Genomic DNA, 13,663 nt, shown 5'->3' with positions numbered 1-13,663 from the left:
CATGTGAAGTGAGATAAGTTGGAAAGAGAAAGATGAATATGGGATGATCTCACTTATGAACAGAAGTTGAAAAATAAGAACGGATGGGGAAACACAAAGCAGAATTTGGACTGGAGTTGGTATACTCTGGTGGAGGGGGCTTTCAGTCCTGGTGCATGATGGTGGAGGAGAACCTAGGGTTAGAATGTCTTGCAGAAAACTGAGACATTTTACACATGTACCAACAACTATATTTACTGTTTACTGTAAACCATTAATCACCCCAATAAAAAAAAATAAAAGAGTTCTCCAGGAACCCCTTCTTTTTTTTTTTTAATATTTATTTTATTTATTTATTCCCTTTTGCTGCCCTTGTTGTTTTATTGTTGTAGTTATTATTGTTGTTGTCGTTGTTGGATAGGACAGAGAGAAATGGAGAGAGGAGGGGAAGACAGAGAGGAGGAGAGAAAGACAGACACCTGCAGACCTGCTTCACCGCCTGTGAAGCGACTCCCCTGCAGGTGGGGAGCCGGGGTTCGAACCGGGATCCTTATGTCGGTCCTTGTGCTTTGCGCCACCTGCGCTTAACCCGCTACGCTACAGCCCGACTCCCAGGAACCCCTTATTTCTATCTTCTGCTTGAGTTTGCTTTTCCCAGCTCCTTCTAGCCTACTTGGTGTCAGTGGACTTGCAATGTGCAGGACAGCCCTGAAGGTGTGATTGGCTTAGACAAAGTACCATCTCTTGAGTTCTCCAGTGTCAGTTTAATTGCATCCAATTTCTTCTTTCTTCTTCTTCTTCTTCTTCTTCTTCTTTTTTTTTTTTTTTTTGCCTCCAGGGTTATTGCTGGGGCTCAGTGCCACTGCTCCTAGAGTTGCCTTTTTGTTGCCCTTGCTGTTTATCATTGTTATTATTGCTGTCGTTGTTGTTGATAGGACAGAGAGAAATGAAGAGAGGAGGGAAAGACAGAGAAGAAGGGAGAAAGATAAGACACCTGCTTCATTACCTGTGAAGCGACACCCCTCCCCCACAGGTGGGGAGCCAGGGGCTCGAACTGGGATCCTTACACCAGTCCTTGCGCCTTATACCACGCGTGCTTAACCTAGTGCGCTACCGCCCCACCCCCAACTTCTTCTTTCTTTAGAATAGATTATATTTATTACCACTAAACAGTTTTATGATCCCTGTAGCATTCAAGATCCCACACACAGTGCAGACTGAGAAGTGGTTCCTACTGGGTCAGGAGGTAATTCCTTCTCCATTTACTTTTGTTTTTATACTACAGAATGTCTTATGCCATCTGAAATTCTTACTACAGATATCAGGTATACTAGTATTTTTCAAATATCATAATTTCTAGTAAAGTCCAATCTCAGATTGTGATTCCCGTAGAGTCAGTGGTACTATAGAAGACACTGCATCTGCTAAGAAAAAAAAAAAAAAGCATGTTTTTTTTAGTCTGTAGCACTGAATGTTACAGATGAGATAAGTTGATGCAATAACTCAATTATTTTATGGAGTTTTTAAAACATACAGAAAAGACCATCATACAAAACTTATACAGGAGATTCTGTTTTGAGATGAGTAGGGGGAGATTCTAACTCAAAATATATTAAAATGGGAATTTATGTGGTTTTTTGTTTGTTTTTGTTTCTTTATTAAAATATTTATTTAATTACTATTGAATAGAGATAGAGAGAAATTGAGAGGAGAGGGGGAGATAGAAAGGGAGAAAGAGAGACATCTGCAGCCCTGCTTCATGACTCATGAGGCTTCCCCCACTGCAGGTGGAGACCAGGGGCTTGCACCTGGGTCCTTGTGCGCTATAATGTGTGTGCTTAACCTGGTGTGCCACGACCTGTGGCTTCTGTGTTTTTGTTGTTTTACTCTGAAAGTACATACTGTTTATAACACTTCTGTTTCCAAGAAGAGAAAAATAAATGAGGGTTTAAAAATGGGTTGAATCATGCAGTTTAGAACTCAGGGATTCTAACTTATTACATACATCAATCAAATGAAAGTTACTGACTTTTTACCTAGCAGCCAGAGGACCAGACTCCAGGGCCAGTTTACTCTTTAGATTATATAAGTCTATTTAGCAATAATTTAGGCCTGTACTTTTTCCATCTTATAAGACCAGGGCGCTTGGAGAAGTCCATTAACCTGATAAAGCACATTGTTAACATTCTGTGTCTCAGTTCTTAATAGCCTAGGGGCAGGCATATTCATTCATTATTTGAGTCTCTTGTTAGAAATTCCTCTGACCCCACTCATAGTCTGTTAACTATGGAATTAGTAAAGGGCAGAAAAAGCCAGATTTCAGAAAGCATCTCATCACTTTATTTGTACCACATACATTTTTTTCCATCTCTTTCTTCCTTCCTTCCATTGTGGAAGTACAGTAGTATGAAAGTAGATGGACCATGTAGTTGCCTAGAAACCATCCTCCTTTCTGAAAGACAGACAAAGCCTTGAGCCCAGTGAGCCACCCAGCCACCTTACAAATACACAGTCCCTTCTGAACAGTTTAGGGCTTCAGTAATCTGCCCAGTAATCCTCCAAGGGGCACCTCGGTAATCATAGAGTCTAGAGGGCTTTGTTGAGAGAGCCATGTGAAATCTCCAATAAAAGAAAGATAGCTGAGATGTAAGAGCAGAACACTTCTTCATTCTATACACACTTTATGTAAACTAGTAACATCTTACATTTTGTTATGGAGCTTGAAAATTACTTGGAATTAAATGAAATAGTCAAATGCATAATTATGAGTTACACTATGAGCAAAGTTAGCTCACATCTGCCAGCACTCAATCTGTGTATTCCTTGACAAATCTTATTTTTTCTGCATCTCAGTTTTCTTATCTGTAAATGGGCTGTCAGAGTTTAATGAGACAATACCACTTAAAAAACTTTTTTGGTTGAGGTTATTTTATTTTATTTATTATTGGATAGAGACAATAATAAAGTAATCGAGTAATCGAGCTAGAGAGGCAGAGAGACAGAGAAGGTCAAATTCTTCATATAGTAAGTGCTTAAAAATAAGTTTACTTCTAAAATTTATTTTACTATTACCATTGTGTATTTACTATTACCAAAGTAGTATTAATTTAGTAAGAAAGTATTCTGGGGCCTGGGGGTGGTGCACCCAGTTAAGAGGACATATCACTAAGCTCAAGGATCCCAGTTCTAGACCCTGCTCCCCACCTGCAGGAAGGACACTTCACAAGTTGTGAGGCAGGTTTGCACATGTCTGTCTTTCTCTTTTTCTATCTCCCCTTCCCTCTCAATTTGCTTCTGTTCTGTCAAGTAAAAATAAAATAGAAAGACAAAAAAAAAAAGGAAAAAATGGTTGCTGGGAGCAGTGGATTCATAGTTCTAGCAACAAGTCCCAGCGATAAGCCTGGTGGCAAAAAAAAAAAAAAAAAAAAAAAGTGTGTGTGTGTGTGTGTGTGTGTGTGTGTTTGTGTATTTAAAAAAAAGAAAGTTCCCCTGTAACATAGGCCCTAGACTGTCAGTGTTGCTTACCAATTGACTAAGTCCCTTTGCATTATCCTCTGAGCCCTGCAATATACTTAAATTTGCTCCTAGAAATGATCTTTCAAGTTTCCTCTAGGTCAGATCGCTGGGGTTTATAGTTAAGGGTATTTATATACTTTGCCCATACGTGGGGGCTACTCTGTCCTGATCCAGCTTTCTAGTCCTATTTTCAAGTCTGACACCATCTACCTAGACAATACTTTCATCCCACCAGCATGTCCGCTCTCAGGCTCAGACAAAAATCAGTAGTCATGGGCCCCTTGGAAGATACCTAAAATAGATTTCCTAGCTTCCTACAACATGAAGACTCCAAATCTCACCTGCTATATTATTACCTGTAGGTTCCTGATTATTAAACGATTTCTCCTGCTTTATATCTTAATGCTTTTCAGCCACCAAGTTGCAGATGCTACCATGATGCCAAAAGTAATTTCCTGGGCATATGACCTCACCAATGTGACCTGGAACCCTACCTTCCCAAAGCCCTACCCAACTAGGGAAAGATAGAAACAGACTGGGGGTATAGACTGATCTGCCAACACCCATGTACAACAGAGAATCAATTACAGAAGCCATACCTCCCACCTTCTGCACCCCATAAAGAATTTTGGTCCATACTCCCAGAGGGATAAAGAATAGGGAAGTTTCCAATGAAAGGGATGGGATATAGGAATTTTGTGGCGGGAAATGTGTGGAATTGTATCGCTCTTATCCCACAATCTTAATGATTACTAAGTCACCAGTAAAAAAAGAAAAATATTTATATTTCAGACATTAAGTAGTCCAGTGCAACTGTAAAGATGAAGAAGGAGATAAAGGGGTGAAAATTCTTAGGGAAGACTTAGAGGTGGCTATGGTATGCTTTGGCATTGCCAATCTTTTGTTAGCATGGTAAGAACAAGAGAAAGAAGAAACAACATATGAATTCAGGTCACAATATCCCCCGCTCCACCTCCCAACCTTGAAGATTTAAAAAGCATCAGAGGTGGGGAGGTTGGAATGATTTGAAGAACTCAGCCTTCTGTTCTCATTTTGCACATTATAAATAAAGCACCCCTCCACCCATGCACAAATGATGGTAAAGGACTTATTGTGAGGCATCAGGCGGATAGATTTGTTGCTTAGTATCGTACAAGCCACATTTTGTAAGGTTTGTGCTTGAATAGAATTCTTCTGCATTCCAGGACTGGGGGAAGTAGAGGCTCTATAGTGGAGATGTGAGGTTCCTGCTGTCTTAGGGTTCAAAAAGACAATCAATAGTTAATGTTATCATCACATTATTTGGTAATTGGGTTAACTTTGAAAAGTCCTTTTGTTAGGGTTTGCTTCACTTCAGACTGTGTCCAGAGGCTTCACGTGTGGAATGACGACCCTTCAGCTTCATTACTCAGGTGAGACCTTTCCTTTCATAGTATACTCTAATTCCATCTCAGGTGGTTCACTTTCTTTTTTTTCTTTTTTCTTTTCTTTTCTTTTTTTTTTTTTTTACCAGCTCTGGCTTATGTTGGTGTGGGGGATTGAACCTGGGACTTTGGAGCCTCAGGCATGAGAGTCTGTTTGCATAACCATTATGCTATCTACCCTCCGCATTATTTATTTATTTTTAATAGTAACCTTTACAATTTTATTTTACTTAGTTGGTAATCCCTCTTTGATAGAACAGAGGGAAATTGAAGGGGCTGGGCAGTGGCCCACCTGGTTGAGCACACATGTTACAATGTGCCAGGACCCAGGTTCGAGGCCCCAGTCCTCACCTTCAGGGGGACATCTTTGAAAGTGGTAAGGCAGTGTTGTAGGTGTCTTTCTCCCTCCCTTTCTTTTTTTTTTCACTTTCTAACAAAGTCCCAAAACCTAGATATACATCAGTTTCTGTGAGAGAGAGCATATGTTCACACGTATCCGTAAACTACTGCAAAATATATACCTGAAAGCAGTACACTAGAGTTTGCAGTGAGTACCCCCCTAACACTTCCTCCCCACTATTCCAAGCTTTGGGTCCATGATTGCTCAACAATTTGTTTGGCTTCGTATGCTAACTCTCTTTTCAGTCACCAGGTTCCAGATGTCATCAGGATGCCGGCCAGGCTTCCCTGGACTGAAGACCCCACCAATGTGTCCTGGAGCTCAGCTTCCCCAGAGACCCATCCTACTAGGGAAAGAGAGAGGCAGACTGGGAGTATGGACTGACCAGTCAACACCCATGTTCAGCGGGGAAGCAATTACAGAAGCCAGACCTTCCACCTTCTGCAACCCACAATGACCCTGGGTCCATGCTCCCAGAGGGACAGAGAATGGGAAAGCTATCAGGGGAGGGTGTGGGATATGGAGATTGGGTGGTGGGAATTGTGTGGAATTGTACCCCTCCTACCCTATGGTTTTGTTAATTAATCCTTTCTTAAATAAAAAAAAATTTTAAAAAAGAATTCTTCTGCATTAATGTTGAGGAGATGAAGAGATTTTTTTATCCTGCGATGCAAGTCAGAGTCTCTAAAAGGATCAGAATGTGCTTAACTTTTGTTGAAGACACTTCTACTGTGGTTATTGTTGTTGTTATTATTATTATCAGAATTCTCTGGAAACCAGGAAACTCTCCTGTTTGTAAAACTATTCCAGAGGCAAATGTCACATAGTGAGAGCAAAGGCATAGAAGGAAATATTAGTTTACGCAAGGCATTTGTCACTATCCATTATGCTATCTCCCTGGCTAATTTGCCAGTTACTTATTAGGTTAGAATAATGTCATTTCCCTGGGATAACAATGGCAGCCTCAAAGCTATTGAAGATTCTGTTCTCGCTATTTGTGGCCCTATTTCCCCCCTTTACCTGAAAGTATTTCTGCTTGGACAGTATGCTCTACTACCAAGTCTGCTAAGACTTACCTGTCCTTGCATCTTTCCTGTTCACTAGAGTAGGAGGCTTCCTGTTGAACCACCCCATGGCAATTCCATTTCCTGCCTGAATTCTTACTGTGTTATTGCTAATTGTCCTATTCATATTCATCCTTGTACTTTGAAGACACGAAGACATGTTCTATGCCTTTTAAATCCTCTGGATTTGCCATGATTCCTGGACCCTAAAAAGCCCCTCAAAACTTGAATACCATTTATTATATTCAGTTATATCTCTTCTGTCCCCAATAAGGGCTTAGGGTAAGTAATACAAATAGATAAGATATAGAAAGACATGAGGGCCCAGGTGGTGACACACCTGGTTAAGCACACAAATCACAGTGTACAAGGACCTGGACTGGAGTTCAAGCCTCCGGTCCTCAATCGCAGGAGGGAAAGCTTCAAGAGTGGTGAAGCAGGGCTGCAGATGTCTCTGTTTCTTTCCCTCTCTATCTCCCTCACCCCTCTCAATTTCTCTCTGACTCTACCCAACAACAAATAAATAAAAATAAAAATATTAAAAAATAGAAAGTCATGAGAAGTTAGTATTGCATGACACAGAAAGAGGACATTAGATAAAAATTTACATAGGAAGAAAACAATCAGAAAGCCACTGCATTCTCCTTTCCCAAACAGGTGTGATGATTAAAAAGTCACAACAGCTGGTTCTTGAACGTAGCAGGTGTAGAGCTGATTTCCCACATGTCATTCATCTGTGGCTATGTGTTCATGTTTTCTCACAAGTGTTCCCTATTCACACTATAGACTCGTTTGGGTAGAAGAAGCAATCGACTCATTTTGTCTTCATATCTGATCCAGGGGAGATGGGTGGGAACCTATCCTGTTTTTAAGTAGCCTTGCATAAAAGTCGACCCTCCTTAAACAGTGAGTCCAATGTTTTACAACCACCTAATTCTTTCCAATTTCTAAAACAAATCTTTTTATAACAGAGACCTCTATTGTTTCTCTCTACAAAGTGGAGGGGTGACTCCCTTAATTTGTATGTAGGGGCAGTTAATAGCAGATGGCTTTCAGCCTTTTCTCCAGCCCACCAAATAATTCAAGTGTCTCTTAAATATCCTCTTCTATGGAGAAAGACAATGGATACCAACAAGAAAGCATGAGAACTATGCAAGCAGGTTCAGTAATATTTCAGTAATTCTCTAACAACTATATATAATCAAGGGTCTTAGATTTTATAACCGTTCCCTTAAAAAGTAGGTCTACCCTAATCTCATCTGCTATATTCTGACCTTTAGGTTACTGATTAATAAAGACTGTTCTGCTCTATATCTCAATGCTTTTTAGCCACCAAGTTGCTCATGCTACCATGACGCCAACCTGACATCCCTGGGCAGACGACCTCAACAACATGTCTTGGAAGCCCACCTCCCCTAAGCCCTACTCCACTAGGGAAAGACAGAAACAAGCTAGGGGGTTGGATCCACCTGCCAATGCCCATGTCCAGCAGAGAAACAATTACAGAAGCCAGACCTTCCACCTTCTGCACCCCATAGAGATCTTTTGTCCATACTCCCAGAGAGATAAAGACTAGGGAAATGGGGATGAGGCGGTAGCACAGCGGGTTAAGCGCACAGGGCGCAAAGCACAGGGACCAGCATAAGGATCCAGGTTGGAGCCCCTGGCTCCCCACCTCTAGGGAGTCACTTCACAAGTGGTGAAGCAGGTCTGCAGGTGTCTTTCTCTCCCCCTCTCTGTCTTCCCCTCCTCTCTTGATTTCTCTCTGCCCTATCCAACAACAACGACAGCAATGACAACAACAATAATAATAATGATAATAAACAACAAGGGCAACAAAAGGGGAAAAATAGCATCCAGGAGCAGTGGATTTATAGTGCAGGTACTGAGCCCCAGTGATAACCCTGGAGACAAAAAAATAATAATAACAAGGAAGCTTCCAATGGAGGGGGTGGGATATGGGATTCTGGTGGTAGGAATTGTACCCGTCTTATCCCACAATCTTGCTTATTGTTATTAAAGCAATTAAAAAAAGAGAGAGAGAGGTGAAAAACAACTACACAAAAAAGTAGGTCTAATGAGGAAGCCTCTGAAAACAATCAGATCACATTGTTCTCTACTTCATAATGAATAAAATTTCATCGATTGGCTTATTTCCAATGGTAGTGACAAACTGCACAGTTACATCTTACTTGCTTGTTTTGATTTCCATCTTAAACAACTCACAACTGTTAAAATATTTTGAATAATGTGATATGTTTTTGAACTTTAAAAATCTTGCACTAGACCCTTCTTGGTCAATATGTTTTAAAAGAGCCTTATCAAAAATAGAACCTTCTGTGAGATGACAGAATCTTAACAGAAAAATAAAAATCACTTATGGAAAAGGGTATATATACATATAGATATGAAAGAATTTCTATTTATGAGCATAGGCAAGTAAAGGATTTTGTTGTGTCAATTTATAACTGACACCATTATCAATAGCATTATTTTTTTGCCTCCAGGGTTATTGCAGTGGATTCATAGTGCAGGCACTGAGCCCCAGCAATAAACCTGGAGGCAAAAAAAAAATGCTATTGATGATGTCATATATTAGGTGGTTGTATATGTGTGAGACCATTTCTGGGTTTTCAGTTCCGCTCCAGTGGTCCAAGTGTCCCCTTCCACTCCAGCACCATACTGTTTTGACTATTATTGCTTTGTAGTATAAACTGAAGTTGGGGAGCATAATATCTCCTATTTTTCCTTTTTTTTTTCTTCTCAGAAGTGTTTTGGCAGTTGGTGGCCTTTTGTGGTTCCACACAAAGTTTTGTACAAGTTGTTCAATTTCCTTGAAAAATGTCACTGGAATTTTGATGGGGATTGCACTGAAGTTGTAGATTGATTTTAGTAGAATGGCCATTTTAATAATGTTTATTCTTCCAATCCAGACACAAGGAATGCTCTTCCACTTCTGTGTACCCTTCTTTATTTCTTTTAAAAATGTCCTATAGTAGTCATTCATGAAATTCACCCCAAGGTATTTTATTTTTTTAGGGTTCAACTGCAAACAGGATTGAGTCTTATATTTCCCTTTCTTCAGACTCCTTCTTTGTATTACAGAAATGCCATAGACTTGTGAGGATTGATTTTGTATCCAGCTACTCTACTGAATTTAATTATTTACAGTAGTTTTTGTGTGTGGAATCTTTGGGGTTCTCTTGGTATAATATCTTGTCATAAGCAAATACTGATAGTTTGATTTCTTCTTTTCCAATCTGTATACCTTTGGTATCTCTTTCTTTTTAAAAAATATTTTTATTTATTTATTACTGGATAAAGACAGATAAATTTAGAGGAGAGACGGAGACAAAGAGGGAGAGAGACATAGAGACACCTGAGCTCTGCTTCACCACTCACGAAGCTATCCCCCTGCAGGTGGGGATGATATCTCTTTGATTGCAATGGCGAGGACCTCAAGAACTATGTTGAATTAACAGTGGAGATAGTGGACATCCTCATCTGGTACTTGATTTAAGGGGGGAATCTTTCAACTTTTTTCCACTGAGAATGATGCTAGCTGTGGGTCTGTAGTAAATGGTCTTTATTATGTTGAGGAATGTTCTTTCAATTCCCAGTCTTCTGGAGGGTCTTTATCATAAATGGAAATTAGGTAGATCTTGTCTCATGCTTTTTTGGCATCAGCTGATATGGCCATGTGATTCTCATCTTTGTTTTTGTTGATATGATGACCCACACTGATTGACTTGCAGATGTTGAACTATTTCTGTTTCCCAGGGATGAATCCCACTTGCTCTTGGTGAATTATTTTATTGATATACTGTTGGATTTGATTTGCCAAGATTTTGTTCAGGATCTTTGCAGCAATGTTCATTAGGAATATAGGTCTATTGTTCTCTTTCCTTGTAGAGTCCTATGTTTGGTAGTGTTTGCCCTTCTCCTATTTTCTGCAACAGTCTGAGGAGAATTGGTGTTAGTTCTTCTTTGAAATTCTTATAGAATTCATTAGTAGGGGGCCAGGCAGTGGCGCACCTGGTTATGGGCTAATACTAAGTACAAGGACCTATGCAAGGATCCGGGTTCTAACCCGACTCCCCACCTACAAGAGGAAAGCTTCACAAGTGGTGAAGCAGATCTGCAGGTGTCTATCTTTCTGTCTCTCTCTCTATCTCCCACTACCCTCTCAATTTCTCTCTGTCCTATCCAATAAAATAGAACAAATAGCTGCCAGTAGTAGTGAATTCATCATTGCTGGCACTGAGTACCAGATATAACTCTGGAGGCAAAAAAGATTAAAAATTTTTTTTAATAGAATTCATTAGTAAAGCCATCTGGGTTTGGGCTTTTATTCTTGGGAATATTTTTGATGACTGAGTCAACTTTTATACTAGTGATTGGCTGTTTAAGCTCTCTCCTCTGAGATTAGGCTTGTTCGGTGGTATGATCCTAGAAATGCATCTATCTCTTCTAGGTTGTCCAATTTATTTCTATAGAGATGCTATAAAATGTCATATGATTCTTTGTATCTCAACATTTTCAGTTGTAATTTCATCTCTCAGTCCTGATTGTTTTTATCATAGTTTCCTCTCTTTTTCTTTTTGTGAGTCTAGCCAGTGGTTTATCTATTTTATTTACTCTTTCAAAGAATGAGCTCTTGGTTTCATTAATCTTTTAGATCATTTTTCTGGATTCTATTTCATTAATGTCTTCTCTGATTTTGACTATTTCCTTCCTCCTGCTGATTTTTAGGTTTCTTTGTTGCTCCTTTTCTAGTTGGCTTACTTGTGATGTTAGGTAGCTTACTAGAGATCTTTGCTGTTTATTATATTAATACTGGCCTGTATGACTATACACTTCCCTCTTAGGACAGATTTTGTTGTATACCACAGGGTTTGCTAATTGGTCCCTTTTTTAGATAGACAGACAGACAGAGAGGCAGAGGGAGAGAGGGGAAAATACATATATATACCATAGCACTGATGCTTCCTTCAGTGCAGTGGGTAGCAGGTTGGCAACTGGGCAGTGTGTACGGCAAAGAAGGCACACTATCTAGGTGAGCGATCTTGTTAGCAGTATGGGCAATGGTTTTACTTGTTGATTTATTTTCTATAGGAGACAGGTGTCAACAAAGCATGCTTCTTGCCTAGTTCCTCAAGGTCTGAACTAGTTCAGTTCATACCTGGAAAGAATGCAGTGGATACCATAATATACATTTAGTTGAATAAAGGGATAGACCGATTGAGAAATAGATAGATGATATTAGGCTGGGGTGTAGAAGTCTTCTATGATTCAGATCTCTAGTATTTTTCTCAGGGCCTATTCTGTCTAACACATAGGTCTTGGTATCCAAATTCCCCTGAGTTAGTGGTCCCTAAATGACACTGGTAAGAAGAAAGTGTTGAGGATAACATCATATGCTATCCTTAAGTCTTCTATTGCATCTCACCTCCTGAGATACAAATCCTGGCTTGTCAATTCATATTACTGTTTGGAAATGGTTGATTGTGAGAGAGGTTGGGGGACACATGGGATGTGAGGGGTTGCAGGTTCTAACCCTGTCATGTGGCCAACACTGCAGAGGAAGAAAGACTGCAAAAATACCACTATTTCTGTCCAATGCTTTAGCTCTTAGGCACCTAGCCCTGAAACTTGTGCCTTAAAACTGATTTTAGCCTCAAAGCTATATGTTGAAAAAAAAAGCATTCTTTTGTGCTGGCCATTGTGCAGAAGGAAAATGACAGAATTACATAAACTAAATTGTGTGGGCTCCTTTTCTTTGAGGAAGAAATAGAATCCCACACATTGCTGCTGAAAGGGAACGTTAGTAAGTAAATCAAACTAAGTCATGGAATAGCCACAGAGAAAGTCATAATTTAAAAGGCAAAAGATAGTTAAATGAATTATTTTAGAAATGTGGAAAGCCGTATCACTTAAAAAAAAATCCAACAGGAAAAAAAATCCAATGGTATGTTTAAGAGAATTAAAGATTTCTAACCCTATTCTTAACTCTGACACCATCTTCCCAGACAACACTTTTAGTCCACCTGCATGTTACCTATCAGGTTCAGGCAAAAATGACTAAAGTCATGGGCCATATGAAACACAAGTAAAATAGACTTCCTACCTTCTTCCCACACAAAGACCCCTAGTTTCATTTGCTCTATTCCTACCTTTGGGTTTCTGTTTATTGAACAATTTGAATTATATCTCACTGCCTTTCAGCCACCAAGTTGCAGACATTATCATGATGCCAACCTGATGTCATCTCCCTGGGCAGATGACCTCACTAGTATGTACTGAAACCTTACCTCTCCAGAGCCCTGCCCCACTAGGGAAAGACAGAAACAGGCTGGAAAGACAGAAACGGGACTGACTTGCCAATGTCCATGTCCAGTGGAGAAGCAATTATAAAAGCAAGGCCTTTTACCTTCTGCCTCTCATAAAGAATTTAGGTCCATAAAGAATTTAGTTTCCAGTGTTGGGGATGGGACACAAAACTCTGGTGGTGGGAACTGTGTGGAACTGTACCCCCGCTACCTTACAATCTTGTTAAATTAAATCACTAATAAAACAATTTTTAAAAAGAGAGAGTTAAAGGGGTCCAAATTCCCCACATTTCTGGGACCCCGCTGGTAGTGACTATGGGAAATCTTTAGCATTCACTCTTTTTATATTTAAGAAGGGATAAACAGGAGAGTGGATTGTACTGGCTGGATATGTAAGCTTCATGGATTTTGCCAAGTCTATAATTTTTTAGTGCATCTCTGGATCACTTGGGACATGCTCAGGGATGAAGTTGTTGAAATCTGGACAGTGTGTATAGCTCAAACAATGAATCCATGGGGCTGCTTCTTGTATTTCTTAGGGGAAATTTCTAATTCTTAGTACATCTCTCTGATGTACATCAAAAGCACACACATGCATGCAGAAGAGACAAAGATGAAGAAACACAGAGAGGATAAACAAAGAAAAACGAGAAAGTTCACAGATAAGTACAGGAATGTATTTCTCCTTTTTCATATATTAGGTCTGTTTCTTCCTCAGGAGAACATTACCTAATGGAAGTTACACAAGTTCTGTCTGTGTAACTTTCTGTTCTATTAAACACAGAAAAGAAAAATATGTATTTTTCATCTCCCAGCATCATAGAAGATGTGCCAGTGAGGTCATAGCACCCTAGCTCCTGGGACCTGTTCACCACCACAAATTTAAGGATAAGTTGTGCAAGGTAAGGGGAAACATGTCTTCTGGGGAAAGGGAGCCATTCTGAAGATGGG

General features: G+C 39.8%; 1 protein-coding gene across 3 annotated transcripts in view; it reads right to left on the bottom strand.

Annotated features, from left to right (window-relative positions):
* Positions 1–13,663, bottom strand: part of HECW1 (HECT, C2 and WW domain containing E3 ubiquitin protein ligase 1) — a 345,650-nt gene that overhangs the window by 180,249 nt on the left and 151,738 nt on the right. The window lies entirely within an intron of this gene.

Source organism: Erinaceus europaeus, chromosome 8 (genome assembly GCF_950295315.1).
Source record: "Erinaceus europaeus chromosome 8, mEriEur2.1, whole genome shotgun sequence".
NCBI lineage: Eukaryota > Metazoa > Chordata > Mammalia > Eulipotyphla > Erinaceidae > Erinaceus > Erinaceus europaeus.
Note: the sequence above shows the minus strand (reverse complement) of the source record. Positions and strands in the feature narration are given on the sequence as shown.